This window comes from Miniopterus schreibersii (genome assembly GCF_964146895.1).
Source record: "Miniopterus schreibersii genome assembly, chromosome: 16".
Lineage (NCBI taxonomy): Eukaryota > Metazoa > Chordata > Mammalia > Chiroptera > Miniopteridae > Miniopterus > Miniopterus schreibersii.
In genome coordinates this window covers 14,747,792-14,775,666 of record NC_138116.1, presented here as the reverse complement: position 1 = coordinate 14,775,666, position 27,875 = coordinate 14,747,792, and the positions used below count along the sequence as shown (strand labels likewise).

The following is a 27,875-nucleotide window of genomic DNA, read 5'->3' as shown; positions in this document are numbered from 1 at the left end:
GAAAAACACAATTGCCTCCCAAACTTTCGAATTGCATTGATCTGTGGCATTAAGCCCTCGCCACAGGAAGAGAAACGATGGATTTGAGACTCACAGGAGGATTCGTTTAAAGTGCTTTGTGTTTGTGTTTTGTTTTTTGTTTTTAATTTATGTATGGACTTGCCCAGGAGTAATAAATAGATGTTATTTGCTATATTTCGAAGAAGATAAAATTATCAGGACTACCGGGTAGGGATTTCAAAGTCAGGGAAAACAGAAACAGCTTTGAAGCCTCCCCTCCCGGATCTTTTGTCCTAATCTTCTAAGAGATGGTCTCGATAATGTTTATTCTTTTCTTCTTTCTAAAACAGTTGAAAGTACTATTTTTCTCAGTTAAAACAGCAATCTGATTTTTAATTAGATCAGGTGAAGTACCCACTGAGCACCCAAGATTATTTCAATGATGCAAAAGGGCAGGTAGGAATTTCCACTCTTCTTCCCATGTCTCTCTCCTCTCCCTCTCCCTAGGCCTGTGTGGATCCCACCAGGAACCCTGGTCTTTGTGGGGTGGGTTCCTCACTGGGATTTATACACACCATCTGGACAAGTTTTTCTGCTGCATTTCCCCAATAACCAAAAAGATAAGCCATTTCCATCTGTTGGGAGAGGATGTGTGGAGTTTTTGTTTCAATTGGTGGGCAGGGGGAGGGGCGCACACAGCCCACACTAAGTGCAGCCAGCATAGACGGAGGGGTGGGATTTCATCTTAAGTTTCACGTAACCCAGGAACATCAGTTTCTCATAAAATCCCATCTTGTTACTCTCCCCCATGGCCTGGAGTAGAGGTTGGCAAACTTGTTCTGTAAAGGGCCAGATAGTAAATATTTTAGACTTTATGGGACATTTGGCCTCTGTTGCACCTGCACAAGTTTGCCCTAAATCAGCCACAAACAGCATGGAACCAAATAGGCATGACTTTGTTTAATAAAACTTTATTTATAAAAACAGGCAGTGAGCCTTGAACATCTGATTTGGAGCATCCCTCAGTGTTTCACCGAATGGGGGCCCAGATCATAGTTTTTTGAGTAATGGGGCCTTGCCTGCTGTCATGAGGAGGTGAGCTCAGCAGTGGCTCTGACCCCTATAGGTAAGTCCATTGCATCACCTGACCTGTGCTCAGGCCATACCTTTTCATGATGGAGAGCTGGTGAGCACTATAGCAGGTAGACCCTCAAATGAATGAGCTTGCTGGCTGCCTGTGTTGAGGCCCTGCAGCTGTCCCAGCTCCATCATGGTGATCATCTTCTCCCTGGTCCAGAAATTCCATCTTTTGGCCTCTTCTCCAAACTGAAAAGAACTATATTATTAGGAAGAATCATAATGGAATATTCCTCCTGACATGATGTAGAGAAAAGGGGATGAAGTGATACGGGACACTGATGTGAAGGACACCTGGAATCTCATTTGTGTGGTCTGCCCACAGTGACTCAGGCTGGTTGGGAGGTCCCATGGGTACTGAACGGGCACCCAGTGCAGCGTTGGCTCCTCTCTTGCCTTTGCCTTTGCCTTCACAGAGAGACAAGCAAGACTCACTTTCCGATCCGCTCAGTAAATACGTGGCAGGATCCTTCAGGAGGTCAGGTACTCAGGGAAGGCGAAATGTCCATTATGTTGTTACAGGTTCCCACCCCTTCCACCTGCTTCAATTTCTGGCTCCTCTACTTCTTCCTTTTACCACAGTCACGTAAACAGAATGACTTGGAGAGATTCAGTGACAGCTGCCCTCAATCTCCAGTTTAATTCAGGTGATCTCCTCCTGTGGAAAAAGAAATTCCCCAGGTTGATCCTTCAAGATAAAAGATTTAGTTACTTTTTCGTTTGTTCCCCCAACATCACATGCAGGGCAGGGAGGGTGATTTAAGATGAGCTACTCAGTTCCCATCCTCCAGGAGGGGACAGGGATGTGAATAAATAAGTGATCCCAGGAGGATATGCTAAGTGCTGCCACAAAGGGCTGTCCCAGGCGCTACGAGAACACCAAGAAACGAGTGACTGGCAGTCACAGAAGGATGCACACTTGCACTGAGTCGTAAAAGAGGAATCAGAGTTCACCCAGATTGACAAATGTGTCAGAAAACATTCTAAACGGAGAGACCAATGTCTACACAAGTTCAGATGCACAGATTGGCCTGACTTGTTGGAGAACTTGGTTTGGCTAGAATAGAGGGTATTTGGGTAAATAGCAAGAGCTGGAGCTAGATAGGTAGGCTAAAGCCTGATGAATTCATTCAAGAAACATCTACTGGGTACCTGCTGTGCACCAGAGATCATGCTGTGTGCTGGGGACACACAATGCATGAGACTGCTGTGGTCCCTGCACTCTCTGGGTACACCCACAGTGAAGGATACATGGGGAAAGAAGCAATCAATGTCACATCATGAAGTGCATTTAGATGCTGTGTAAAGGAACATGGAAGAAGTAAAACTGTAATTATTTGCAGTTTATAAACTGACATGATACTGGGTATAGAGAACCCTAAAGATTCCACCAAAAAACTGCTAGAACTGATAAATGAATTCAGTAAAGTAGCAGGATACAAAATAAATATCCAGAAATCAGTTGCATTTCTATACACCAATAATCAGCTATCAAAAAGGGAAACTAAGAAAACAATCCTATTTACAATTGCATAAAAAAAAAAAAATACCATGAGATAAATTTAAGGATGAAAAAGACCTGTACTTGGAAAATTATAAGACACTGAAGAAAGAAATAGAAGACAATACAAATAAGAGGAAGCATGTACCACGTCCATAGATAGGAAAATTAACATCATTAAAATGCTCATACTAGCCCGGCTGGAGTGGCTGTTGGTTGGGAGTCGTTTGCTGGTTTGATTCCTGGTTAGGGTACATATCTGAGCCACACCAGCCAAGCTGGAATTTATTTTTGTGTATAGTGTGAGGTAGGAGACAAAATTTTATGAATTATAGGTAACCAATCATCCCAGCATCATTTAAGAGAGATGAAAGAAGAGAGAAGAGAGATATCCAGGGATTTACAGAGGGGTCCTCACAAATCTTCAGATAAAAACTGATGATTACATTTATGTGGTAGAATTCCACAAGACTAGAGAAATGATTCTGGAAAGCAATAGGCCAAACAATTCTTGGAGCTCATACAAGGTTGGAAATAGTTCAGGTTCCCACCAGCCAATGTGATAATGCCTGTAATGCATTGTGAAAGTTAATTTTATATGTCAAATTGGATGGTATTTTTAGATGAGGTTAACATTTAACTTGGTGAACTCTGGGTAAAGCAGATTGCCCTCCGTAATGTCATTGGGCCTCATTCAATCAGCTGAAGAGCTGACTAGAATTAAAAGACTGGCATCCCTGAGCAAGAGAGAATTCTTCAGCAGACCACCTTTGAACTTCATCTGCATTATCAGCTCTCCTGGGTCTTCTGACCTTTGGACTAGAACTGTACCATTTTCTCTCCTGAGGCCCCAGCCTGCCAACCCACACTGCAGATTTTGGACTTCTCTTCTGAAACTGTGCTTGCCAAAAGTCAATGGAGCAATGTCCCTAAGTTACTGATAGAAAAAAAATACCTGTCAACCTAAAATTCGGTTGCCAGCAGAAATGTTTTTCTGAGGAATGAAGACTTAAACAAATGAAGAAGAATTAAATAGACAACTTAAATATTTATTAATAAATAAAAACAAGACTAACAGAGCTTTATCACAGATACCAAAGCTGAGAGAAATTGTCACAAGCAAACCTGTGCTATAAGAACGATTCAGAGTTCTTCGGGCAGAAGAAAAATGATGCCAGGTGAAAATGAGGATCTATACAAAAAAATAAATGGTAAATGTACAGAAAAAGATAACAGTCTTGTTCCCCTCATGTTTTAATCCCTTGAAAATGTAATTGCTTAAAGCAAAATAATAATAGTAATAATGTATTGTGGGGTTTATAGTATATGTAGAAGTAAATATGACAAAAATAGCACAGGATGGGAAGAGGAATATGGAAGTATACTGTTGTAAAGTTCTTACACTAAATGTGAAGGGCATTAATATTATCTGAAGGTAGACTGTGTTAAGTTAAACATGTATATTAAAAATTCCAGATCAGTCACTAAAAAACAATAAATAAAGAAATATGCCTAAGAGGACAATAGTGGAAATTAAAATGGAATCATTAAAAAATACTCAAGCAATTCCAAAGAAAGCAGGAGAAGAGACTCAGAAGAACACAGAAAAGATGGTACAAGTAGAAGACAAAAAACAAGATCGTAGATTTGAATCCCACCACACTGATAATTACATTAAATATAAATGGTGAACACTCCAACCGAAAGGCAGAGATTTTCAGATTTGAGGAAAAAGGAAGATCTGAAATATACTGTCTGCAAGACACCCTCTTAAATCGAAAGACATAGGTAGGTCTAGAGTAAACAGGTGGAAGAAGAAATACTGTGAAAACATTAACATCAGATCAAGTAAACTTCAGGCTATGAAATCATATCAGAGATTAATAAGGACATTTCATAATGATAAAGGACATAACAAAATCAAGAGGACCCAATAGTCCTAAATGTGTGCACAACTGATAAAATAACTTCAAAATACTTGACTAAAAGACTGATGGAGTTTAACAAAGAATTAGCAAAATGAATCCAGCAAGATGTAAAAAGAATAATACATCCCAATCAAGTGGGGTTTATCAAATGCCTCTGCATTTATAGCATATAAATGTTGCTTTGCTCCTAATGTGTTATCCTTTTTGTATATTGCTAATTAAGATTGCTAATGTTTTGCCTGGCCGGTTGAGCACTGACCTAGGATCCAGGAGATCACGGTTCCATTCCTGGTCAGGGCACATGTCCAGGTTGCAGGCTTGATCCCCAGTCAGGAGGCAGCCGATCAATGACTCTCTCATCATTGATGTTTCTCTCTCTCTCTCTCCTTCTCTCCTTTCCTCTCTCTGAAATCAATAAAGATATATTTTTAAAAAGATTGCTAATGTTTTGTTTATGATTTTTGAATCTACATTTATGAGAGGTTAGCCTGAAAATTTCCTTTCTTATACTGTCAGATTTGGGCATTAGATTAATGCTAGATTCATAAAATTAGTTGAGGGAATGGGAGCTCTTTTTTAATTCTCTGAAATAGCTTGGATAAGATTACAACTATTTATTCTTTGAATGTCTGGAACTCACTAGTGATGCCATCAGGGCCTGGAGTTTAGTATGCAGAAAGGTTTTAATTTATACATTCGGGTTTTTTTTTCATGGTTATAGGATTATTCAGGGTTTCTACTTCTTGAGTCAGATTTTCCTGAGAATATGTTTGCCGTGTATAAAATTTCAAACTTAGTAACCTAAATATTTTCAACAATGTTCTTTTACTATTTTGTTTAGTGTCTGTAGTCACTGTATGTATGTTACTATTTCACTTCTGATATTGCTTATGCTTTCTCTCGATTTCTCGGTCAGTCTTACCAGAGATGTGTCATTTTTATTAGTCTTTTCAGAGGACCAACATTGGGCTTTGTAACTCTACTCTATTGTGTTTATTTCTATTTCATTAATTCCTACTCTTACCTTGATTATTTCCTTTCCTAATTTTCATGAGTTTATTTTGCTGATGTGTTTCTAACTTTATAAAATGGATGCTTAGCTCATTAACATTCAGTTTTTCTCTCTTTTCCTAACATAATGTTTTAGGCCATGTTTTTCTCAGCATTATTTAGCTCTATCTCAAAATTTTTGCTACATGTTTTCATTATAGTTCAGTTCTTCATATTTTCTAGTCTCCACTATATTTTCTTCTTTGATTCCCTGATTATTTGATCTCTTACTAGACTCCCCACTTACATTTCTAAGTATATGGTGGGTGGAGGATCCTACTGACTTTTTGTTATTGTCAGAGAATGCAGTATGTACAATTTTAATTCTTAAGAAATATATTGAGATTTGCTTTATGAACAAGTATATAGTCAATTTTTGTCAAGGTTCTGCATTGAACTTGAAAAGAATGTGTTTTTGCAGATTGGGGATAGCAGTCAAAACGTGACACTCAGCTCATGTCTGTGATGGTCATACACATGGGTCACTCAGCTCTCCTGTGGGGAGCCTAGGTGACTAGAGCCCTAACTGCTCCTCTGGCTTCACCAACACATTTGTGCTGAGACCACTCTTCCCTTGGGCTCCAATAATAGAGCATGCTGGGAGTATCAGTGTAGGTCCATTCCTGTGGGAGGTGAGACTCTTCTAATGGGCAACTTTGGCTCAAAGCCACCCCATCAGTCTGGTCAGACCATTTGTAGAACTGCACAGTAACCTGACGCTCTTCCTTCTCTCATTCCTTTCAGACCGACACTGTGGTCAGAAGGCTCTCCCTGCCTACTCCTGCTTCTTTCTCTGTATCTTCATAGGCAGTTTCCTCAGGAAACCTCTGGCACATCTAATGCCATCTTGGCATTGGTTTCCTGAACTGATATAATGTCTCTTGGGTCAATTGTATTAAATGTGTTGTTCAAAAGTTCTACATCCTTATTGATAATTTTTTTTTTTTTTTACTGTTTGTTTTACCAATTACTGGAAAAGGTGGGTTAGGTGTCCCATTACGATTGCTGATTTGTATATTTCTCTTGGTAATTGTCAATTTTTGCTTCATATATTTGGAAAGTTATTGAGTGTATAACTTTAACATCAACATATCTTTCTGTTCAATGGAATTCTTTTCTTTTAATTTTTAAATTAAAAAAAAAAATCTTTATTGATTCCAGAGAGAAGAAGGGAGAGGGAGAGAGAGATAGAAACATCAGTGATGAGACAGTCATTGATCAGCTGCCTTCTACACACCCCTGACTGGGGATGGAGCCAGTAATCTGGGCCTCGAATCGAGCTTCCATCTCCTGGGTCCTAGGTCGATGCTCAACCTCTGAGCCACACCCGGCCAGGCACAATGGAATTCTTAACATCTTGAAGTGACTCTCTTTGTCTCTACAATACTTTTGCCCTAAGTCTATTCTACTTAATATTAAGATAGCTAAACCCAGTACCCCTTTTCTTAGCACCTTTCCCCCATTCTTTCACTTTCAAACTCTCTATACTCTTGCTTAAGGCATGTTTTTTATGAGCAGCATGTGGTTAGATTTTTTTTTTTAAATCCATTCTGACAAGCTTTATATTTTAGGTAGGTCATTTAATTTGTTCATATTTGTCATAATTATTAACATTTTCAGGTTTATAGCTTTTTTTTTTTTCTATTTTCCTCACAAATTCCATTTATATTCTATCCTTTCTTGCCCATTTTTAGATTCATTTGCTGTTTTTCCATTTTCATTTTTAAAAAATTCCACCAGTTTAAATACTTTGTTTCTATTCTATATGTGGATTTTCTAGAACTAGCAGCAAATAACTGACCAAAATCAAAATTACTCATTAATTTTTTTCTTTTGAAAAACATAAAAACCTCACAGCTTCAGTTTACACTTCCTGACTTGCATGTTACCATTGTGCATTTTAATTCTATCAATTTTTCTTTCAAAAACCCACAAGTCTATTACTATCATTGCTTTATATACCCAATATTTCACCTATTTTTTTACTTTTTGTGGGTTTTGTTCCTTCTTGCTCCTCACACCTTCCATCAGGACTAATTTGTCCTCTGCCTTAAGTGAAGGTTTGTTGGTACCAAATTCTCTCAGGTTTTGTGTGTCTGAAAATGACTTTTCCCCTTTCATTGTGGGTGTAGAATTGAAAATGGCAATGATTTTCTCTCAGCCCGTTGAAGACATCATCCATCGTCTTTTGATTTCTATTGCTGCGAATGAATAGTAAGTTGTCCATCACGCCTTTAAACATAATCTTTCTTTCCTCCCTCACTGCATTAAGATATTCTCTTTGTCTTTGGTGTCCTGCAGCTTCACTGGGATGGATATATACACTCTGATTGGGATCCCTAGGATTTCTTCATTCTGTGCATTGATGTACTTCATCCGTCCTGGAAATTTTCAGCCCTTATCTTTTCAGATATTGTCTCTGCCCCATCCTTTCTCCTCTCCTTTTGGGACTTTAATTAGATGTTTGTTAACATTCTTTATCTATTCTCCACGTCTTTTTTCCTCATTCATATTTCCTTTCTTTGTCTCTCTATGCTGCATCATAAAAATGTTTTTCAGTCAGTCTTCCACTTTACACATTCTCTTTATGTGTGATTGTTCTAGTAAATCTGCCCACTGAGTTCTTTTTCCCTAGAAGTTCTTTTGGTTCTTTTTCAAAATTGCTTGATCCTATTTTGTAGTTTCTTTTTCTTGTATATATTTTCATGTGTGGATTTTATTATTATATTATTAAATTTATTATATTTTATTATTATTATATTAGTAATAACTATATATGGTTCCAGGTGGACACTTGAAATAATAGGGAGAACACTTTGTAAAGTATATGATTGTCTGGCTACTGAGCTGTGCATCTGAAACTAATACAAAATAGTGTTGAATGTAAACCATGATTGAAAAACAATATTAAACATGGTTGTTTGATAGTCTTTATCTTACTATTTCAGGATTTAACGTGTTTGTAGGTCTATTCCAGCTACCTGATGCTCCTTGCGCTTAGTTTTCAGTGCCTTATTCCATTGTGTTTTGTTTCTCCCCTCCTTCTCTTCCTCTGTTCTTTCTTCCCCCTCCCCCTCCTCCTCTCCTCCTCTTTCTCTCTCTCTGCCCAACCCCTCTCTGTAATTTAAATTTAACCTGATCATTTTTCTTGATATTTTATGTGTGGGACTACTTTGAGGTCTGGGATAAATTTGGCTTCCTCTATAGACGATTCACTCTGTCTTCTGCCAGGTGCTGGAGGCATTACTGTTTCCTGGGATGACTCCAGTTACAGTCTCCACTTGGGGTATTCAGACCACCCGAAGAGTGTGGATTTTTTGCTATAAATTGTGTCATGGACAGCTTGCAGTTTGAATGTTTTGTGGTGATTCCTGGCATGTATGTATACACACACACACACACACACACACACACACACACACATCTTATCCTCTCCAGTGCAAAGTTTGAGGCAGATTTTCCTTGCAGTCTCCAGGAGGGCATGGGAGGTGTTTCTGAATCCACCCTTTCACTACAGGCACAGCCTTTAGAGATGCCCCATCTTTATGCTGGGAAATCTCCGTTTAAAAAAAAAAGTTTTTTATTGATTTTAGAGAGAGAGGAAGGGAGATGGAGCAAGAGAAAGAGAAACAACCATGTGAAAGAGAAACATCATTGGCTGCCTCCTGCATGCCCCCTACCAGGGATCAAGCCTGAGACTTGCCCCTACCGGGAATCCACTGCTGACTTTTTGGGAGGATGCTCAACCAACTGAGCCACACTGACCAGTGGGAGATGTCTTATTAGACTCCCCACCTTGGGCAGACCTGAGGCTTTAGCTCCTTCTTCATAAGGCTTATGAAGCCATGAATACCAAAGTTCAAGTTCTCCAGGTTCAACAAATGCCCTTGGAGTGTCATGCTCCACTTCACTCAATCCCTAGGCTAAGAACCCTTAACTTTTCCTCTCACTCACTGACACTTTTAAGAAATTGTTCTAATCCAGAATTTTTAGTTGTTTTTAGTAAGTATATTGATTCACTTGCCATGTCTCCAGAAATGGAAATAGATTTTATAGAAAAAGAAAACACTCATCTTTTATAATTCAATAGCCTCCACTTAAATAGCGCAGAAACACAGTATCTACTGAAAATTCACGGCAGTTTTTGTAGATTAATCATACTGTGTGTTTGGAAAGTGCTTTTAACTTTTCAAATTGCTTTCACATGTATCTGTGGTTCTCAAGGGGGGTGGTACTGCCCTTCAGGGGAGTTTTGAAAGTTCTAAGGAGTTGTTTTGATTGTCATTATAAATGGGGCCATTATTGGCATTTAGTGGGGAGCCAGGGATGCTAGATTCCTATAATGCATAGGATAGTCCTGCCCAAAGGATAATTGTCCTGTTTCTCACGTGACTTTTGAATGTCACCCTGGACATTGAGAGACTAAATGTCTGGTGAGACTTCAAGAAAGGAGGTGTGTTTTTTCTCATATGTTCTTATTCCATGCCATAACATAGGAAATTCATTTAACGCTGTACTTCTAATAAGGCCCAGCTCATTTCTGAGAATACCTTTTTCATTTTCTCCACCCTGATGATCTTTACTTTGTCTTGGCATGCTAGTCTTACTTTAATTAAAATTATATCCCTCTGTTTCTTATAGGCAAACAAGTCCAGTTTGCTATCACTTATCCTAACATTAGTTTCATTGTGGTGAAGACCTCTGCTCCTTGTTTTCCCTAAGTTCTAAATCCAAACTAATATGTTCATTATAACTTATTGCTATCATCTTACTTCTTCACTGTGCCTTTTAGAGGGGGCATGCCTGGGCAATTATAGATTGAACTAGATTTATAGATTGAACTAGGAATAGCAGCAAATAACTTAGCAAAATCAAACTGACTCAGTAACTAACTGTAGCAGGAGGGCAGTCATGAGATGGCCCATAACCAAATGTATGAGGCTGTGTTTCAATAAAACTTTATTTACAAAAACAGGTGGTGAGATGGATATGGCCTGGGGTTATAGTTTACCCATTCCTGCCCTACAAGCAATGCTGCCTTTCAAAGCCCTCCAGACAGACACACAGAAAACAACCAGAAAAATCATGCTTAATTATAATTCCCTCCTTTATACTTCTCTGTATTTTCTAAATTCTCTAATAGGTATTGCTATTTTTATGTATAACTTTTATATGTGTGCACTTATTTTTACAACTCCTTTTATTTATTTATTCTCTGGGGGAGGAGTATTCCATAAAACATGTACATAGTTCCAGATTGAAAAGATACAAGAGCTGGATTGTCAAAAGTCTCCTTCCCACCTCTGTTCTGAGCCATCTCTGTGTCTTCTCCACAGGCAAACAGCGTTATTCGGTTCTTTGTGTTCTCTCAGAGATACGTGACCATGTGTAGCCAAGTTAGCAGGGCCACCGTGGTGCACAAGTCCACAGGGTACCGTTCATATTGAGCTCCTAGGATGCCACCAACATGGACTACAATGGAGTTGTGCTCCCTGGAGCTGTGCAGTGCAGCAGCCTAACCAGAAATATTTATTGTGTGTGTGTGTGAATATACACTTGCAAATATATGCATACTTATATATGCATGCATGTATTTTTCTAACCCTCTCTTTAAAACAAAGGATAATATATTGTGTACACTGCTCTGCACCTTGCCTTTTTTCCACTTAATAACATATCTTGATACTTTTTCTATATCAGTTTATAAAATGTCCACATTCTTTTTTTTTTTTTTAAGTCCTCACCCAAGGACATGCTTAGAGGAAAGGAGAGAGCGAGAGAGAGAAACATCGATGTGAGAGAGAAACATCAATTGGTTGCCTTCCGAAAGTGCCCCGGTCGGGGATCAAACCCGCAACCCAGGTGTGTGCTTGAACGAGGGATCGATCCGGCAACCTTTCAGTGCACAGGACAGTGCTCACCCAATGGAACCACTCCGGCCTGGCTGGCCTCATTCTTTCTTTCTGATGATGGTGGTGATGACAATGATGATGATGATGGTGATGATGATGATGGTGATGGTGGTCAAGTACCGAGTCCTTTGTGTGTGCCAGGAACTGTCCCGAGCACTTTGCATGTATTAACTCCTTCAGTGCTCACAACAACCCCATGAGATAGGCACAGAAAGGCTGAAGGAGTGACTCAAAGTCATGGCCCCTATGTGCGCCCCCTCTGAGGTTGAAGAAGAATTTCCCCTGGTTCCTTCTAGGACTTGCGTATTTCCATTTCAAGCTTTCCCCCATTTGGAGTTCTTCCTGCCAGAAGTATGAGCTGAGGATCCAAGGCAATCCTCCTGATGGCTCCTGTTATCCCTGGCTGTTTCCCGCAGTTCCCAGGCGCCCGCGTTCCCCCACGTGCACGTCTTGAATACTTTGGGCCTGTTTCAGACTTTAATCCATTGTCTGTCTGTGCGATCATGCTCCACGCTGTTTGCATTCTTGAGGTTTTATAACTTGCGTTACTATCTGGTAAGGTTTCATCCCCTCTTTCCTTTCTCAGAACTCTCCTGGATATCCTTGACTTGTTTATTTTTCCACATTAACTTTTTTACTGTGCTAAAATATACATTATGTAAAATTGCCATTTAACCGTTTTTAAGTGTGCAATTCCGAAATATTAAGTACATTCACATGTTTGCGCTACCATCACCACTAGCCATTTCCAGAACTTATTTTTAATCCATGTCCAGAATTTTCTTTTACCATCCCAAGCCGAAACTCCATATCCATTAAACAATACCTCCTGTCCCCCTGCCCCCAGCCCCTGGCAACCACCATCCTACTTCCTTTCTCAATGAATTGACTGTTCTAAGTACCTCCCATAAAGGGGATCCTGCAGTATTTGTCCTTCTGTACCTGGCCGATTTCATTCAGCAGGATGCCCTCAAGGCCCATGCGCACTGTGGCATGCGCCATGTCTTCATTCCTTTCTGCAGATGAGTAAAATTCCGAAATACGTAGATGCCACGCGCTGTTCACCCGCGCACCTGGTGATGGACAGTGAGCCGTTCCCACCCTCTGACTATTGCGAGTGCTGCTGCTTCACATTAATGGCAGAATTAGTTCATTCAGGTCCAAACAAAAACTCTTTGTATTTACAATTACCCTCTACCCCCACCCCACCCCCATCCGCACACCTCCCAAGAGTCACTTACTATTTGATTCCATCACAACATGGCCCAGATTCCTTTCTGGACTTTTCTGCCTTTGTCTGCGGTGCCGCCTGTGGTTTTGCCTGCCCAGCATTCCTTCCCCTTCTTCTAATGCAGCTGTAAAAACTGCTCTCCAGTCTCCCACTTGGAAAACCACCTCTCCTTTGCTCTCAGTGCATAACTCCAGCCCCTGGCTTCAGGAGTCGTTTCTGAGGGACTTTACTGGAACTTCTGATGATAGATTGCTTTTCTTGCATGTACCTGCAGACCTCCCTCCTCCAGCTGATGGAGCTCCTGCGGGTCCCCAGGCGTGCCCTGTCTTCCCTGCCTCTGGTGGGCCCTCCTTGCAAACCACCTCTCGCATTGGCCCTTCTGCTTCTCCCGTTTGTAACTTCGAGGCTGCTGTCCTTCCCCTGCCATTGAACCCCTCTATTCCGTTTAGGAGCCCTCTTTGTGCTCACCTGATCCACAGGTAGGCTCTACTCAAGGTGGGCACGGGTCCCATGCCTCTCACCTCTCCATCGCCCACAGCATGTAGTACAGTGTTTTGCACATAGTAGGTGCTGATTTGAACTGGGTTAAACTAAGGTCATCTTCCTCTTCGGCTTAGACTCGGGTATAGCAACAGAAGCCCTCCCATGCCAGGCCCAGGACCTCAGGGGATTGATCCCGCTGGTGACCTGCGGTGTCTGGGTACAGCCTACTTCCCCTTAAGGTCCAGCTTTGCATTCTGATCCTGCCCCCCTGTAAGGTCCTATGTGTCCTGGGTCTCTGTGCCTGAGTCACCACCCTCCCTGTCCAGCTCTGTGATGAGTTCTGAGCGGTCACAGCTCTCTTCCCGGAAAGTTCTCTGCAGCCGATTTTTTGGTGAGCACGTGTATGTTTGTGTGTTTCGTTGCATTTCACGTCCATCTTGATTCTTTCTCCTTATTTCTGAGCATTTAAATATACTCATTCAACAAATGTTTTCTGGGTCCTTTCTTTGTTCTGGGCATGTGCAGTGAGTGAGATAGGCAAGGTTTCTAACTCATGGATTTCACATCCTCGTGGATGGGGGGACGGAGCAAGCAATTAGAAAGGAAGGAAACATAAATTAGCACAGTCATTTAGTGCTAGGAAGAAGATAAAATAAGATGATGTGCTAGAAAATGATTTGAGGATAGGTGGAGAATATTTTAGATTTCGGTGTTTCTGCTTCCTTCTTCTGAGAATCCAGCTTCCATGCTGTTAGGAAGCCCATGCTGCCACAGGGAAAGACCCAAAGTTGGGGCCCTTGGCTGAGCACCCAGCAAGAAATAAACAAGGCAACGAACTAGAAAGCAGTGGGGTGAGGAGGCGACCTCAGAGCTTGGTCAGAAAAGGCATTTTCGAGGAGGTGGTATTTGAACTAAGAATTGGAAAGTGCCCTGCTGGTGTGGCTCAGTGGTTGAGTGTCGACCCCTGAACAAAGAGGTCACTGGATCGATTCCCAGTCAGGGCACATGCCCAGGTTTTGGGCTCAATCCCCAGTAGGGGGTGTGCAGGAGGCAGCCAATCAATGTTTCTCTCTCTCATTGATGTTTCTCTCTCTCTATCCCTCTCCTTTCCTCTCTCCCTAAAATCAATAAACATATTTTGAAAAAAAAAGAATTGGAAAGTAGTAAGGAGATATCCATACAGTGAGTGGAGAAAGAACATTCTAGGATGAAGGAACAGCATATGCAAAGGGCCTAAGGAGGGAAATTCATTTATTATTATTATTTTTTAGACATGGTAGGGATGGTGGCATAATATAGGTTGGAAAAGCAGGTCAAGATCATATCATGTAGGCCCCTTTAGGCTGCACCAGAGAGGCCGAGAGCAGTGGGAAGCCACTGGAGGGATCTGTCTGCATCACACAGAGACCACTGTGGCTACCCCGAGGGAAAGACATTCTGGGGGAGTCCCAAAGGGTGAGTTAGAGGAAGAGCTCGTCTATAAGGTGAATTCCCTTTGCAAAAATTTAACCTATGAAAGAAGCCAACGTACAAAAAGGTACATTGGAAGTGATGCAGATGGGGGTACTCAAGCTGGGAGAAGTCAGGTGACTTGAGCATTTGTACAGCACCCGTCGGAAGTCCACTAGGGCTCATGTCACAGATCAAGAAGACGGAGGCATGTGCAGCTAACACCATTTAGTTTAACTTCCCCTATTTTGCCTCAGTCACCAGGTTGGTAAGAGGAACCATCTGCAAGTAATCCAAATGCCTTACTAACCTGCCTACCCGGTGCCCACCCCCGTGCACGAAAAAAAGAAAATCATAAGCCAATTCTTGAGTTGGTACGCTTGCATCCTCCACGATCATTCCTCTCTGTATTACAGTTCTTGTCATCTTACATTAAACACGAGTAACTAATCAACCAAACACAAACCCACTGATAGAAAAAAGCGCACATTGGATCTAGAATATGAGCAGGGTAAAGAGTAATATTAATTCCACTAGTAAATAACAAAACGGGAGCAAACATGAGCGATGTTAAGATAAGAATCGTGTTTCTGAACACTTCTGAGAAAGGAAACATCCCAAGAAACAAGGGCAAGGGGAAGCTAGGATCAGGTTGGCCATGTTTGACGGGCACTAACGTCATGCTCTTTCCTTTAACATTCATAAGCAAAAGGAATACCATCCTGGGTCAACCAGCTGGCCATCTGAGCTACCATCTGTTGTCTCACCCAGTTGAACAATTCCTATAATAATCTTCCACTCTTCTCTAATGGACATATAGGTGTTAGTCTTAACTCACCAACCAACATCAAAGAGGACTTATATGCTGCTTTTTTTTTTTTAATTTTATTTTTGTTTAAAATATTACAGATGTCCCTTTTTCTCCCCAATGACCCATTCTACCTCGTCCCCTCCCCCTCCCCAGTCCCTCTCTCCCTTATATGCTTCTTGAACTTCCATGGGGTGTAGCACCGTGCTACGTGTGTAGTAGGTGTCCAGTAAGTGCATACACCCACACAGTTCCTAAATGAAGTCTGTTGCTGCCTCCATCATTTTCCTGAAATGTGTTTTTGACCACTAAGGATAAGCTCCTGAGCTCCACTTTTAGGGAGTGATCTGGAGCTTTCCTCTTCCTGGACTTCTTGGTGGCCTCTGACACTGTTGAGACCCTTCAGTTGTCTTTGGTGACTGAATTTTCCTGGTTCTAACCTTTCCTCCAGTGATTCCTTGTCCTCCTGCATTTGCAAGGACACATTCCACAAAGACTCTGTTTTCTCTACTGTCACTCTTGCCCTACAAGAAATTAACTGCATCTCATTTCAAATCAGTGCATATATCTATCACCATCTGTCACATTATATGCAAAATGCCTGTCCACCTAGTACAATGGGCCTATCTGTCCACCTAGATTTCAAGCTCCTCTTGGTGCCCCAGTGCCTGGCACAGAGCTGGTAGCTAGATGCTCAGTACACACCAGCCCAAGTGAGCAGACTCATCCTTCAAACTACGCTTGCAGGTAGACTGGGTAGAGAGTATTATCCCCATTATATAGAGAGGGGCTCCCTTAAAAGCTCAGGGAGGTTAAGTAAACACTGGAAACAGGATTCCTGATACTGGCGACTGAGATTCTGCGTCTTCAGTGCAATAAACATTCTGATCGTGCCAGTTGTAAAAGGACTGTCAAGCTAATCTCGATGCTGTCTAAATACCAGCATCCAATCCTTTTCACGCTCTCCTGAACAGCCTTAAATTTGCCAGTGCCTCTCTTAAAATATAGCCCGCAGGACTGAGCATAAAACTGCACGTGGCCTGACCCGCTAGCACGCACTGGGATTATTGCTTCCCTCCTTCCACACTCTGCTGTTCTATTAATAGAGCCTAAGATTGCATTAGGGTTCTCAACAGCCTCCTTGTGCTGTAGGTTCGCATCAAGCTTGTGATCAGCTAACCCCCCTGGGTCTTCCTCACGAACGCCTTCTGTCAAGGCAGGCCTCCCCATCAGCCACTGGGGCAATTGATTTTTTTTGAATGCTCATGATTATCTATGACTCAGACTAGAAGATAAAAAACAAGGTCTTGCCCTCCTTTCTAGTGTGGCATCTGCTGAGTGGGGGATGAGGGTCTTGGGGGCCTGTTCAGAAAGAAGCCAGAGGCACGGCCAGCCCCTGCTGAGGAAGTCTCCAGCATCATTAATCCCATCCACAAAAGTCAGAGGATGGTGATGAAATGATTTTTCTGGTTGGCTTCGAATTATTCTTATGTTCAACCCTTCTCCTCTTGGATTATGATCCCTTCTTTCTCATGTTCTAATTGTGGGTGTTTATACACAGAGCCTCCTGTTCCTCCCACCCATGGGCACAGCCACATTTCTATTTCTTATGCCCTCTCCAAGCGGTTTTATTTTTAGCTCTAGTGTCTTACTCAGCAGTTTGCTCTACAGTCTATCCTCTATTGTCCTCTCATCTAATGTTTTTTTTTAAAAGATGCATTTCTTAAATATATATGTATATATCTTTATTGATTTCAAAGAAAGGAAGGAGAGGGAGAGAGAGAGAGAGAAACATCAATAATGAGAGAGTCATTGATCAGCTGCCTCCTGCACTCCCCCGACTGGGGATCGAGCCCACAACCTGCGTGTGTGCCCTGACCGGGAATCAAACCTTGATCTCCTAGATCCTAGGTCGATGATGCTCAACCGCTGAGCCACTCCTGGCTGGGCCCCACATCTAATCTTTTCTTCTTTTCCTCCCTCTTCCTCTGTCTGTGTATCAATATCATGTTTGGCTAAACAGGTTGGATTTCCACCTTCCTGCATGCCTCCTTCAGAGATTATAGCGCTTCCTCTCTCTCCTTTTTCTTGCATTACCTTCTTGCAGCCACTTGGAATTAGTTATTTGGTAGTTGTAGAAATTTCAGTGTGGGCTGTTGTGGTGGATCTTGGTTTCAACTCTAGGAAAGCTCTGGATTTGTGGGGCCTGGGTCTCAGAATCTGACAGCAGGGTTCTGGAGTCTGGAATCTGGAGCCCTGAGCTGAGACAGCTTCTCTTTTCTCTGCCAGTAAAGGGAACCAAAACGCAGGGGCACAAGTAGGCGTTCCCACCATCTGCCAGAAGAGGGCGTCATACCCACAGTCCTCCAAGTCTGGAATTTCTCACAGAAACAGATCTTGCCTGGGTGGCCTCCTGAAGACTCACGGAACCTGATGCTGACACTACAGCCATGCCACTCTTGCTGCTTTGGCCACCTCCAATAGTGTATAAATGGTAAAGAGTAAAGAGTTTTGAAGAAGCAGACCCAACGTTGGTCCAAACTAATGGGTGGGTTTGTGGGGCTGGGTTAGGAGCTTGCTGGAAAGTTGGCAAGCTGACGGGGCCGAGGCTGGGCAGTGGACACGACCATGAGGCTGTATGGAGTTCCCAGATGTGAACTGCAGGCTGGGCGAGGGGCCTGGGTGGAGGGGACCTACATGTTTCCAGCTGTGACATTTAGGTTTCTGTTTGGCAAGGCGGGTCACAGTGGGGGTGGGGCAGGTTCCTAATTGGGTGTAGAGGTGTAAGGGAAGGTGATGGAGGCACCAAGTCAAACATTTCCAGGTGGAGTTAAAAGGCACAGTCATTTTCTTCTGGGGGCCCCGGCACCTTTCATCAAGACTAAGTTGGTAACTGATTAAAAAAGAAGAAATGGAAGATTAAGCCTGAGAGGCCAGAGGAGAAAATGGTTTCCAGGTGGAAAGGGCTGCTACTCTATTAACACCGCCGGGTGTTCAAGTGGCCCTCGGCGCTCCCACCCTCCCGGGCAGCGCTGGGCGACCGCCAGCTCTAGGAGGCAAAGGGCTCCCAACTGCCAAGCAGTGAAGATGTTTAATAAAATATTTACCTGTGTGTTTAAGAATAATGATGACAGAATGACAAACAGCAGTTAAACAGCTTTAAGGTGCACGGGAGAGCAGCTCTGGGATATTTTTAATGAGAATGGTAGCTCTCTGTTTAATTCCTGAGGCTTCTCTGTTGTGGCTACTGCACCCACACTCATATGAGAGCTGTGGTTGGGGAGGGGCTCACCCGGGTGGCACAGAGCATCCCCCGCAGGAAACTGCCACCCAGAGGGCCCGGAGCCAGCCTCGCTCCCAACTCCAAGCTACTGCCCACCTCTTGTAGCTCCTGGAGATGAAAAGATTTCTGATCCCTGTCCCCACCACACCCAGAAGGCTCCTCGGCTGTGGTCATTCAATGAATGATACTGATGTTAGTTAGGAGTCTGACGTGTTCTTAGTCAGCTGGATTTGTAGGCAACATTTGCCCTGGTTGGGTGTGATCATACTGAGGTGGAGACAAGGAAAGAGGAAGGCAGAGGGCACAAAAGGGAGCAAAGCTCTTCAACCCAACACTAGGCTTCTAGCTGAGCCCAGTGCAAACATGCAAAAGGAAACATTTGGCTGAATGGGTTTTATTTTCCGCCCCCTCCTTTAGGGAGCTTTTCGCATTTCCTTCCCCAGTTTGGAAAATAAATAAAAACAAAACATTTCCTCTATCATTTAAGTGAAGAACACCTTTATATCTCTGAATATATTAAACACTGTTGGGAGTAAATAAAATTACACATAAAGATAGGTGTATGTTAGATCAGTAAAGAGTGTTTGAAAATAGAATTTCACTTTCTCTCAGCCTCACACCCTTTTTTCATGGTTTTCCCCCTAATAATTTATACCTCCAGTTATGACTCTGTTAGAAAGAGACATCTTGGTTTTCCCATATATACACGTCTAGGACCAACTTAGGATCTGTAGGCACATGCTAGAAGAAAACAAACTAGCCCTGAATTTAAGAGCATGCTCAGAAGGCATCGTTCTCGAGGAGAGAGCTATTTATTTATTTAAAGGAAATACAAAAGGCCCATTACTTTTAGACATGGAATTTATACCTGCTGGAATTTTCATGAGTAAAAATTCATTTCACTAAATATTTTCTGGTGAAAATATGGTTTTCTTTTTTTTTTTTTTTTTGTGCCAAGTCTGCCATGTCGGTTCTTAAGAGCGAGGCTTGTAACTCCAGGAGACAGATAAAGTGAACAAGCTCTTTAATCAATGAGGCGCTCGGCGTGGCGGTGAAACGCAATACCAAAAAGTAAACAAAGAGCATTGTGTGAAAAAGAGCAAGTTTAAATGAACCGAGCTTTTCCCATTTGGAAACACGCTCACGGTTGTTAGTAACCGAGCCAAGACATTTAAATCATACATATACGTTTATATCTTGACAGTGACCTTTCATAAGTGTGCAGTGGGGATAAGAAGTTGAGCAAAGAGATGCTCCAGAAAGAGCAGGGCAGGTAATTGAACATGAAATGTGTTGCAATCTGATAACATTAATAACACGCAATCACTACTTCGAATCTCATATGCGCTTCATTTGGCCAGGGTCTAACTAAAGCACTCTAGAAACGTTAGCATATGGATCCTGTTGCAAACCTATAAGCTAAGCAGCTCTATTTTAGTGCATTTTGTAGGATCTCTGTATTAGTTATCTATTTGGTGTAACATATTACCCCCAAAACTCAGTAGCTTCGAACAAGTATTTATTATCTCACACAGTACCTGAGGGTCAGGAATTGAAATGGCTTAGCTGAAAGGTCCTGGCTCAGGGTCTCCCGTGAAGTAATAGTCGAGATGCGGGCCAGGGCAGCTGTCATCTGAAGGCTTGGCTGGGGCTGGCAGGTTCACTTTTAAGGTGTCTAACCCCCAATTCTGGCAAGTTAGTTCAGGTTGTGAGCAGGAAACCTCCAGTCTTCCCCACGTGGGCCTCTCCATCAGGCTACTTGAGTGTCTTCAGGATCTGGCGCCTGGCTTCCCCTACAGCAAGATCCAGGAGACACAGTAAGGCGGGCAGCCACAGTGCTCCTGTGTCGCAGCTGCCGAAGCCACCCACCATCCTTTCTTCCGTATTCTGGTCATTTGAAACCAGTTACTGAGTACGGCCCACACTCAGGGAGGGGAGTCGGGCTCCACCTCTTGGAGGAGTATTAAAGAATTTGTGGACATACTTTCAAGCCACCAAGACCGCCTGTTTACAGAGGGGGCAGTGAGACTGATGGTGGCTTGTCAGTTCAAGGTCACCGAGCCACTAGTAAGACCCACACGCAAGGCAGCAGGCCATTTTCTTTTCCTTCAGCTGTGCAATCCACACATGAAGGAAAACAGAAAACCCCACATTCCTGAAATCACCGCACAGAAGTCCAAAACCTGCCTCTTTCTAGTGGCTGAGATTGTCTAAAAGCGGTAGGAGGCTTTATGTTTGGAAATGAACGAAATGGACACTAGACTGGGAGGGAGGAGTCAGCTTTCCTCTCAATCAGCTCGGCGACCTTGAGAAAATACCACTTATCTCAAGGATGGTTTCCTCCTTTGTAAAACAAGAGGGGCCAACGGAGTGGTTCCCAAAAGTGGTTGCCTGTCACAGCCCTCTGGGAACGAGAGACCCACTGGCCTTACATTAAGTCTACCTGCTTGCAGCCTCCAGGAATCTGCATAATTAAAAAGCAGTGTGATGGGCTGCTGCAGACTGTACAACCTGCTGGAGTCCAGGTTCCTCATGCTTCTGGCTCTAACATTATTTGATCCCCTCCCTCTGACTGGATGTGCCCAGGTAACTCATTGGTTCTGACCTTCACTACAATCATTAGGGGAATTAAAAAAAAAAAAAAGATGCCTGGGGGCGCTCCCCAAGCAAAACAAATCAGACAGTCTGGGATAAAGCCCAGGGATCGTTCTGGTTTGTTTTCGTCAGTATGTCTTAAAATAATTGTGTTTAGCCTTGGTTGCATATTTCAATCACTGGGGAAATTTTAAAGAAGACTACTAGCCAGACTGTCCCCCAGACCGCTTAAATCAGAATCTTGTGGGTGGCACCAAGTACCGGTATTTTTTAAAATTCCCAGGTAAATGTAATATGTAGCTGCATGGACCTATGTTTGCCTCATTTGAGTTCATTCCAATTTTGCCTCACCCATAAAAGATTATTCAGAAGCAAAATTATTCAGAAATCTTAGATGCCACAGCACTCTAAGGGAAAAAAAAGCATTCAAAGTGAAGGTATTAAAAATTAAATGGAAGTGAGTTCTATTTCTGGCAATATGGCTTACTAAATAACTTGAAAACCTCTCATTATAAATCATCTATAAATACTGGTAAAATGCAATAAAAACCCATTGAAATGAGCTCAAAGGACAGTAAGGAAAGGCCCCCAGTGCCAGCAGCAAGAGGGAATGACAGCATGGTAAGTGAGTACACAGAGGTGGAGTTGGTCTTGGGCAGGTTTGCTGGCTTTGAAAGTCTAAAGTTTGGGCATCAAAATGGAAAAGAGACTGTGGTTTGGGTTCGTTAAAAATGGGGAGATGGAACTGAGATCCCCACATAAAGTTGGAACCCTCCAAAGGATGAATCATTATAGAAATAATTCATTGGAAAAAAATCTCCCCAGTGGCACAGGGAGACAAGAAAATTTAACTGTGTTGGCATGAGTTGAAAGCAGAAAAAAAAGTCTTTTCTGAGAATTTGGGACTACAGCCCAGCCTATGTAAATTTGGGGCTGGAACTTACCCTACCTGTATGGACTAGGAACCCCAAAGCTGAAAATCGAATATAAAAATACAGACCCAACGCTAAACTACAGAATATACATGGATACAATCTACCATGTCCAAGATGTGGTAGATACAAGAGTCCCTGGAATCTCAGACAATAAAACTATCAGACTATAAAATAAGTGAGTTAAAAATTATTAAAGACATGAAAGAACATTTGAAACCATGAGAAAATAACCCAACAGTATAAAAAAAGTAGGTAAGAAAGAGAAAAAAATAGAACTTCTAGAAATGACACACATAGTCATTGAAATGAAATGCTCAGTGGATGAGTTACACAACAGATTAGACATAGCTGAAGAAAGCACTGCAAATGGACCTGAAGAAGTTGCCCAGGAAGCAGCAGAGAGCCAAAGTGAAGGAAAGTCTGGGAGGAAGGTTCAGGCTTTCTGGAGGAGGGAGAAGGTGCATTAAGCCAGAAGGAGAGAACTGAAAGAAAGCAAGGAAGAGGGGATTCATAGAGACAATGACTGAAAGTTTTCCAGATTTGCTAAAAAAAAAAAAAATCCTGACATTTTGGATGTACAATGAATTTTGAACCAGATAAATGAAAAGAACTTCATACCTGAACATAGCATGGTAAGAATGCAGGGAGCCAAAGACAAAGAGAAAAATCTGAAAACGGAAACTAAAAGGCAGATCACCTACAAAGGCATGACATTTAGATTGACAGCAAGTGTCTCAGCAATAAATAGAGAAACAAGAAGACATAGTCAAAAAAAGTACTGAGGGTAAAAGACTTTCAATCTAGAATTCTACGCCCAGAGAAACCATCATTAGAGGATAAGAGTGAAAGAAGACAATTTTATATTAATGGAGAAAGCATGAAAGCTATGTTTCAAGGAAAAAGGCTGGTACCTAGAAAAAAAAGGAATAGTATGCTAGAAACAAAGGTGCATAAAATGGTAAATATGGGCAAATCTAAACAATGATTATATACAACTAAAATGACAACAGTGTGCCTGGCCAGCATGGCTCAGCAATTGAGCATGGACCTATGATCCAGGAGACCGTGGTTCCATTCCCGGTCAGGGCACATGCCCGGGTTGCAGGCTCGATCCCCAGCAGGGGGCGTGCAGGAGGCAGCCAATCAATGACTCATCATTGATGTTTCTATCTCTCTCTCTCCCTCTCCCTTCCTCTCTCTGAAATCAATAAAGATATAGTTTAAAAAATAATAAAATAAAAAGGCAGCAGAATAAACCCAAAGAGAGAAGGAAAAAAATAATATATTAATAATACACACTATATATCTCATATATGGTGTATATTCATATATGTAGTATATGTTCTTATAAATAAGAATATAAGATGTATTAATAATATATGAAAGCAAAAATGAATGAAACAGAAAACAGTGTTAACCGAACTAAAGGTTGATTCTTTGAAAACACTAGTAGAAAGTAGAAAAAAAACCTAGTTAAAAAAGGTAGCTCTCTGGCACAACTGATCCAGAAAAGAGAAAATACATATCCAATATTTGGAATGAAAAAATGGACATTATGGATAGATGCAGTAGAGAAAATATACTGAGAAAAGTCTGAAGAGCATTTTGTCAATAAGTGTGAAAACCAAGATGATGGTATGGATAATTTCCTTGAAAAATCTAATGTATAAAAGTTGACTCGAGAAGAATATCAAGCCCAAAGAGATGCAAAGCCATTAAGAAATGGAATCAGTAGTTAAAAATCAACCTAGGAAATGTTTATCCCAGACCCAGACATTTTACCGGCAAGTTCTACCAAACATTCAAGGAACACATAATTCCAATTTTATACACACTGTTCTGGAAAATGGAAAAAGAAAGAACATTTACCAGTTCATTTTATGAGGCCAGTATAACCAGACGAAGGCAATACAAGAAGGGAAAATTACAGCCAATTTGACTCATGAACATGGATACAAAAAAAATAAAATAAAATCCTACAACAAAATTAGATGTTGACCTTCATTCATTCCTTCATCCTTTCAGTCATTCAGCAAATATTGATTGAGCGTCCACCATGCACAGCAGGCACTGCGCTAATCCATGGAGAGCAGAAATGGACAGGACTCAGGGCTTGCGGGGAGGAGGCGAGCAACAGAGCGAATGATCACAGGGGAAGGGACACAGAGGACATTCTGGCAGGATACTAACGGTACCTACCAAGGGGTCTCTGACCTGGCCAGAGAGGTTAGGGAAAGCTTTCTAGGCACACTAATGGAATAAGAATGGGTGCAGGGCCCGGCTGGGCGTGGCTCAGCGGTTGAGCATTGACTCAGGATCCAGGAGATCAGGGTTCGATTCCTAGTCAGGGCACATGCCCGGGCTGTGGGCTCGATCCCCAGTCCAGGGCGTGCAGGAGGCAGCCGATCAATGCCTCTCTCACCATTGATGTTTCTGTCTCTGTCTCCCTCTCTCTGAAATCAATAAAGACATGTTAAAAAGAATGGGTGTGGGAAGAATGTCAGGAGGCTATTGCAAGGGTTCAAGTGGGAGATCTGGGATACAGGAGCAGGAAGGATGAATTTGAGAGGTATTTAGGAAGACCTAAATACCGCATATTACAGACCTTCATGATGAATTGCACATGGGAAGGGGTCAACCTGGGGAGGAGTCAATCTTGTCTCTAGGTGGTAGAGGGAATCTTATGAGGTTCAGATTTAGTGGGGAAAAAGCAAGGTTTGGGCATGTTGAGTTTGGGGACCTTTGGGAAGGCTAAGTGTAGATGTTGAATAGGAAATTAACCAGAGCCTAGAGCTCAGGGAGGTCAGGCTGCAGATTTTGAGGGGCATTGGCATGTAAGTGGTATTTAAACCCATCTTAGAGGAGCTCACCCAGAGAGGGTGTGAAACGGGGAGTTGAGAATGAACAATATTTAAAGGAAAGGCAGAGGAGGAGTCAGGGCAAAGAGATAGGGAAGGAATGGCTGGAGAGAGGAGGAAAACCAGAAGAATGTGGGCATCAAGAATGAGTGAAGGGAGAGTAGTTAACAAGAAGGGAGTGTCCAACAGTGTCAAGAGCTGTTGAGATTTTAAGAGGGTAGAGGACTGACACTGTGCTTCTGTAATTCTTCTGACCCAGGGGCTACATTAAGCGAGTGAGCTGGAGAAGAAATGCATAATAATAGTAAGCTATTATAATTAATGCAGTGAAAGGGACAGCAGGGGGGAATTTGGGGGGACAATGAAACTCTTCTGTATCTTGATTACGGTGGTGGTTCCCCGACTCCAGGCATTTGTCAAAACTCATAGAATTATAGACCACGAAGAGTAAATGTTACTGCGTATAAATGAAAAATAAGTAAGTACAAACAATGTAGTAATGGAGATTTAAGATCTAGCTCTCTCTCACTGACTTTGTAACTGCAGCGCTAGCCCCTCTCAGGGCTTTAATTCAGTTCATTGTCAGCTTGTGTAAGTCCACAACAGGGAACAAGGACACCCTACTCTTGCCTCGTGAAGGACAGAATAAATATGCAGGCAGCAGAGCCAAAGGGCATTGCACTGGTGGCCGGAACCCCTTTTAGGAACTGACTGGTGGGGGCAGGGTACAGCCTGGTGAGCTTGGCTCCTCTGGGACACTGATATAAAATGAGGGGGTTGGATCAGGAAAGGCCTTTCTACCTCTGATGGTCTGTATAGTTGTAGCATAAAAATGCCAAACACAGTCCCATTAGCTCTGTTGTCTGCATTTTGTTATTGAGAGTAATCATAATAAACAATTACTGTAATAACAACTGGCTCTTCAACATACGAGACCCTAGATGATTTGGGAAGCAGCTTGAGGTTACAGAAAACGCTTGGGCTTGTGGTATAAAGCTTTAAAGCGCCTTCTGAAAGTCAGATGAAGTAGTGATTGATAATCAGCATGACCCTTCTAGGTTTACAGTGCGAAGGGGACTTTTACATTTGCTCACTTCAATCCCTCCTCTCACCCCATCAATCCTGACAGGGAGGAATTATCCCAATTTAGGAGACAGGAAGATTAAGAGTCTGGTCACCCAAGGCTTTGGCTGGTGTTGAGATTTTCCAATCCTTCCACTTTTCCAAGACCCACAGTGGATTTGGTGCAGTTTTGGTGTTGAGTGTACTCCATTGTGTCCTAATCCTATGACAATTTAATGGAAAAGTGTTAACTGGGCATCAATTCATGCTTAACACTAATTTGAATATTTGATGAACCACAACTTTGTTGTCCCTTGTGCTATATTAACTCAATGTATTGTAATAATTTAAAACAATAAGGAGAATTGTTTTAAATACCTCATAAATTGAATCCAGCCTGAATTTGGCCAGCCTGGAGTCTGCTGGAGAAGTGTGAGATGCCTTTGGGAAGCTACAAACATCGTCTGTTTCGAGTTTTCAGTCTGGGAAGGGGTGAAGCCATTACCTATTAAGCACCTACTGTGTCCTGCAGCCGCACCACACAGGTCCTAAGGTGGCCGGCGGCTGGTGAGGGCGGTGAAAGGGGGTGTCTGAAGTTACCCTCAGCTATCCCCCCAGATGGTGAAGGGGGAGTGTCTTGGTACTATTTTAATCGCAAGCATTTTACTATCTCGGCATAGAAATAATAAAAGTATAATGGAAGAGTTGGAGAGGAGTTTCCTGAAATAGCCACGATTCCCAGCCATCCCAGAGACGCTTCAAAACTATTTTACTATATACAAAGTGTTGCTTTGAATCCCAATCACTTGACCTTGACTCCTATAAACCTGTTTTATTATTTTTTAAAACGCTGCATGATTAGCGCGGAAACCCTTCCTTCGGCACTTTCTCACCACTGGAATCGCGTCCGTTTTTCAAAGTTCCAAAATAACCTTTCCCGGGCACGGATTCGTACCTCCGCCGGGAAGGGCGGGGAGCGGCGCAAGCCTCGCCGGTGCGGAGCGGGAGCCAGAGAGAACTTCAGCGCGAAAGGAAAATAAAACTTGTGGCCGGTGTCTGTGCGGGAGGGTCTCGGCAATCCTTACGCCCCCCGGTCCTGGGAGATCTCGGGGGCCGCCCGAGGAGCGCCGGGGTCTGGGTTTGATCCCGACGTCCTTGACCTAAATTTCTGCGCGGTGGCTGGAAAAAAGGCGCAGAGCCGGGCGGGCGCCCGGTGCCATCCTCGGATCCCGGCGGCCGCGGCCGGCGAACTTGAATGGAGAGGCCGAACTAGCGGGCGCGGGGGTCGCCTTCTCCCCAGCCCGAAAGAGGAGCGGCCGCTCGCTTCCCGCGCCTCCCCCTCCCCCTCCCCCGATCCACCCTCTCCTCGCAGCCCATGTGATCCAGCAAAGTCGGGGTGCGCTCCCTCACGCCCGGCCCGCCCGGAGGCGGGGCCCCCCTCGGGCCGCGGGGTTCGCGCACCGCCCCCGTGGGTCCGGCCGCAGGGGGCCGCCCGTGCGCGCGCGGGCAGGCGGGGGCCGCACCGGGGTGCGTGACGTCACCGGCATTGGTTACACGACGTTATAGAACTCCGCCCCACGTGCGCCGGGAGGAGGGGGAGGAGGAGGAGATGGGGGTGGGGAGGAGGAGGGGGAGAGGTGGGG

The 27,875-nt window shown here is 43.0% G+C and overlaps 1 long non-coding RNA gene across 1 annotated transcript; it reads right to left on the bottom strand.

Moving 5' to 3' along the window:
* Positions 1-962: 962 nt before the first annotated feature.
* Positions 963-27,578, bottom strand: LOC308568711. The gene is made up of 3 exons (XR_014000521.1): positions 27,188-27,578; positions 20,321-20,575; positions 963-1,795 (listed from the first exon to the last, which is right to left on the bottom strand). It is a non-coding gene; the product is annotated as an uncharacterized lncRNA (long non-coding RNA).
* Positions 27,579-27,875: the final 297 nt, after the last annotated feature.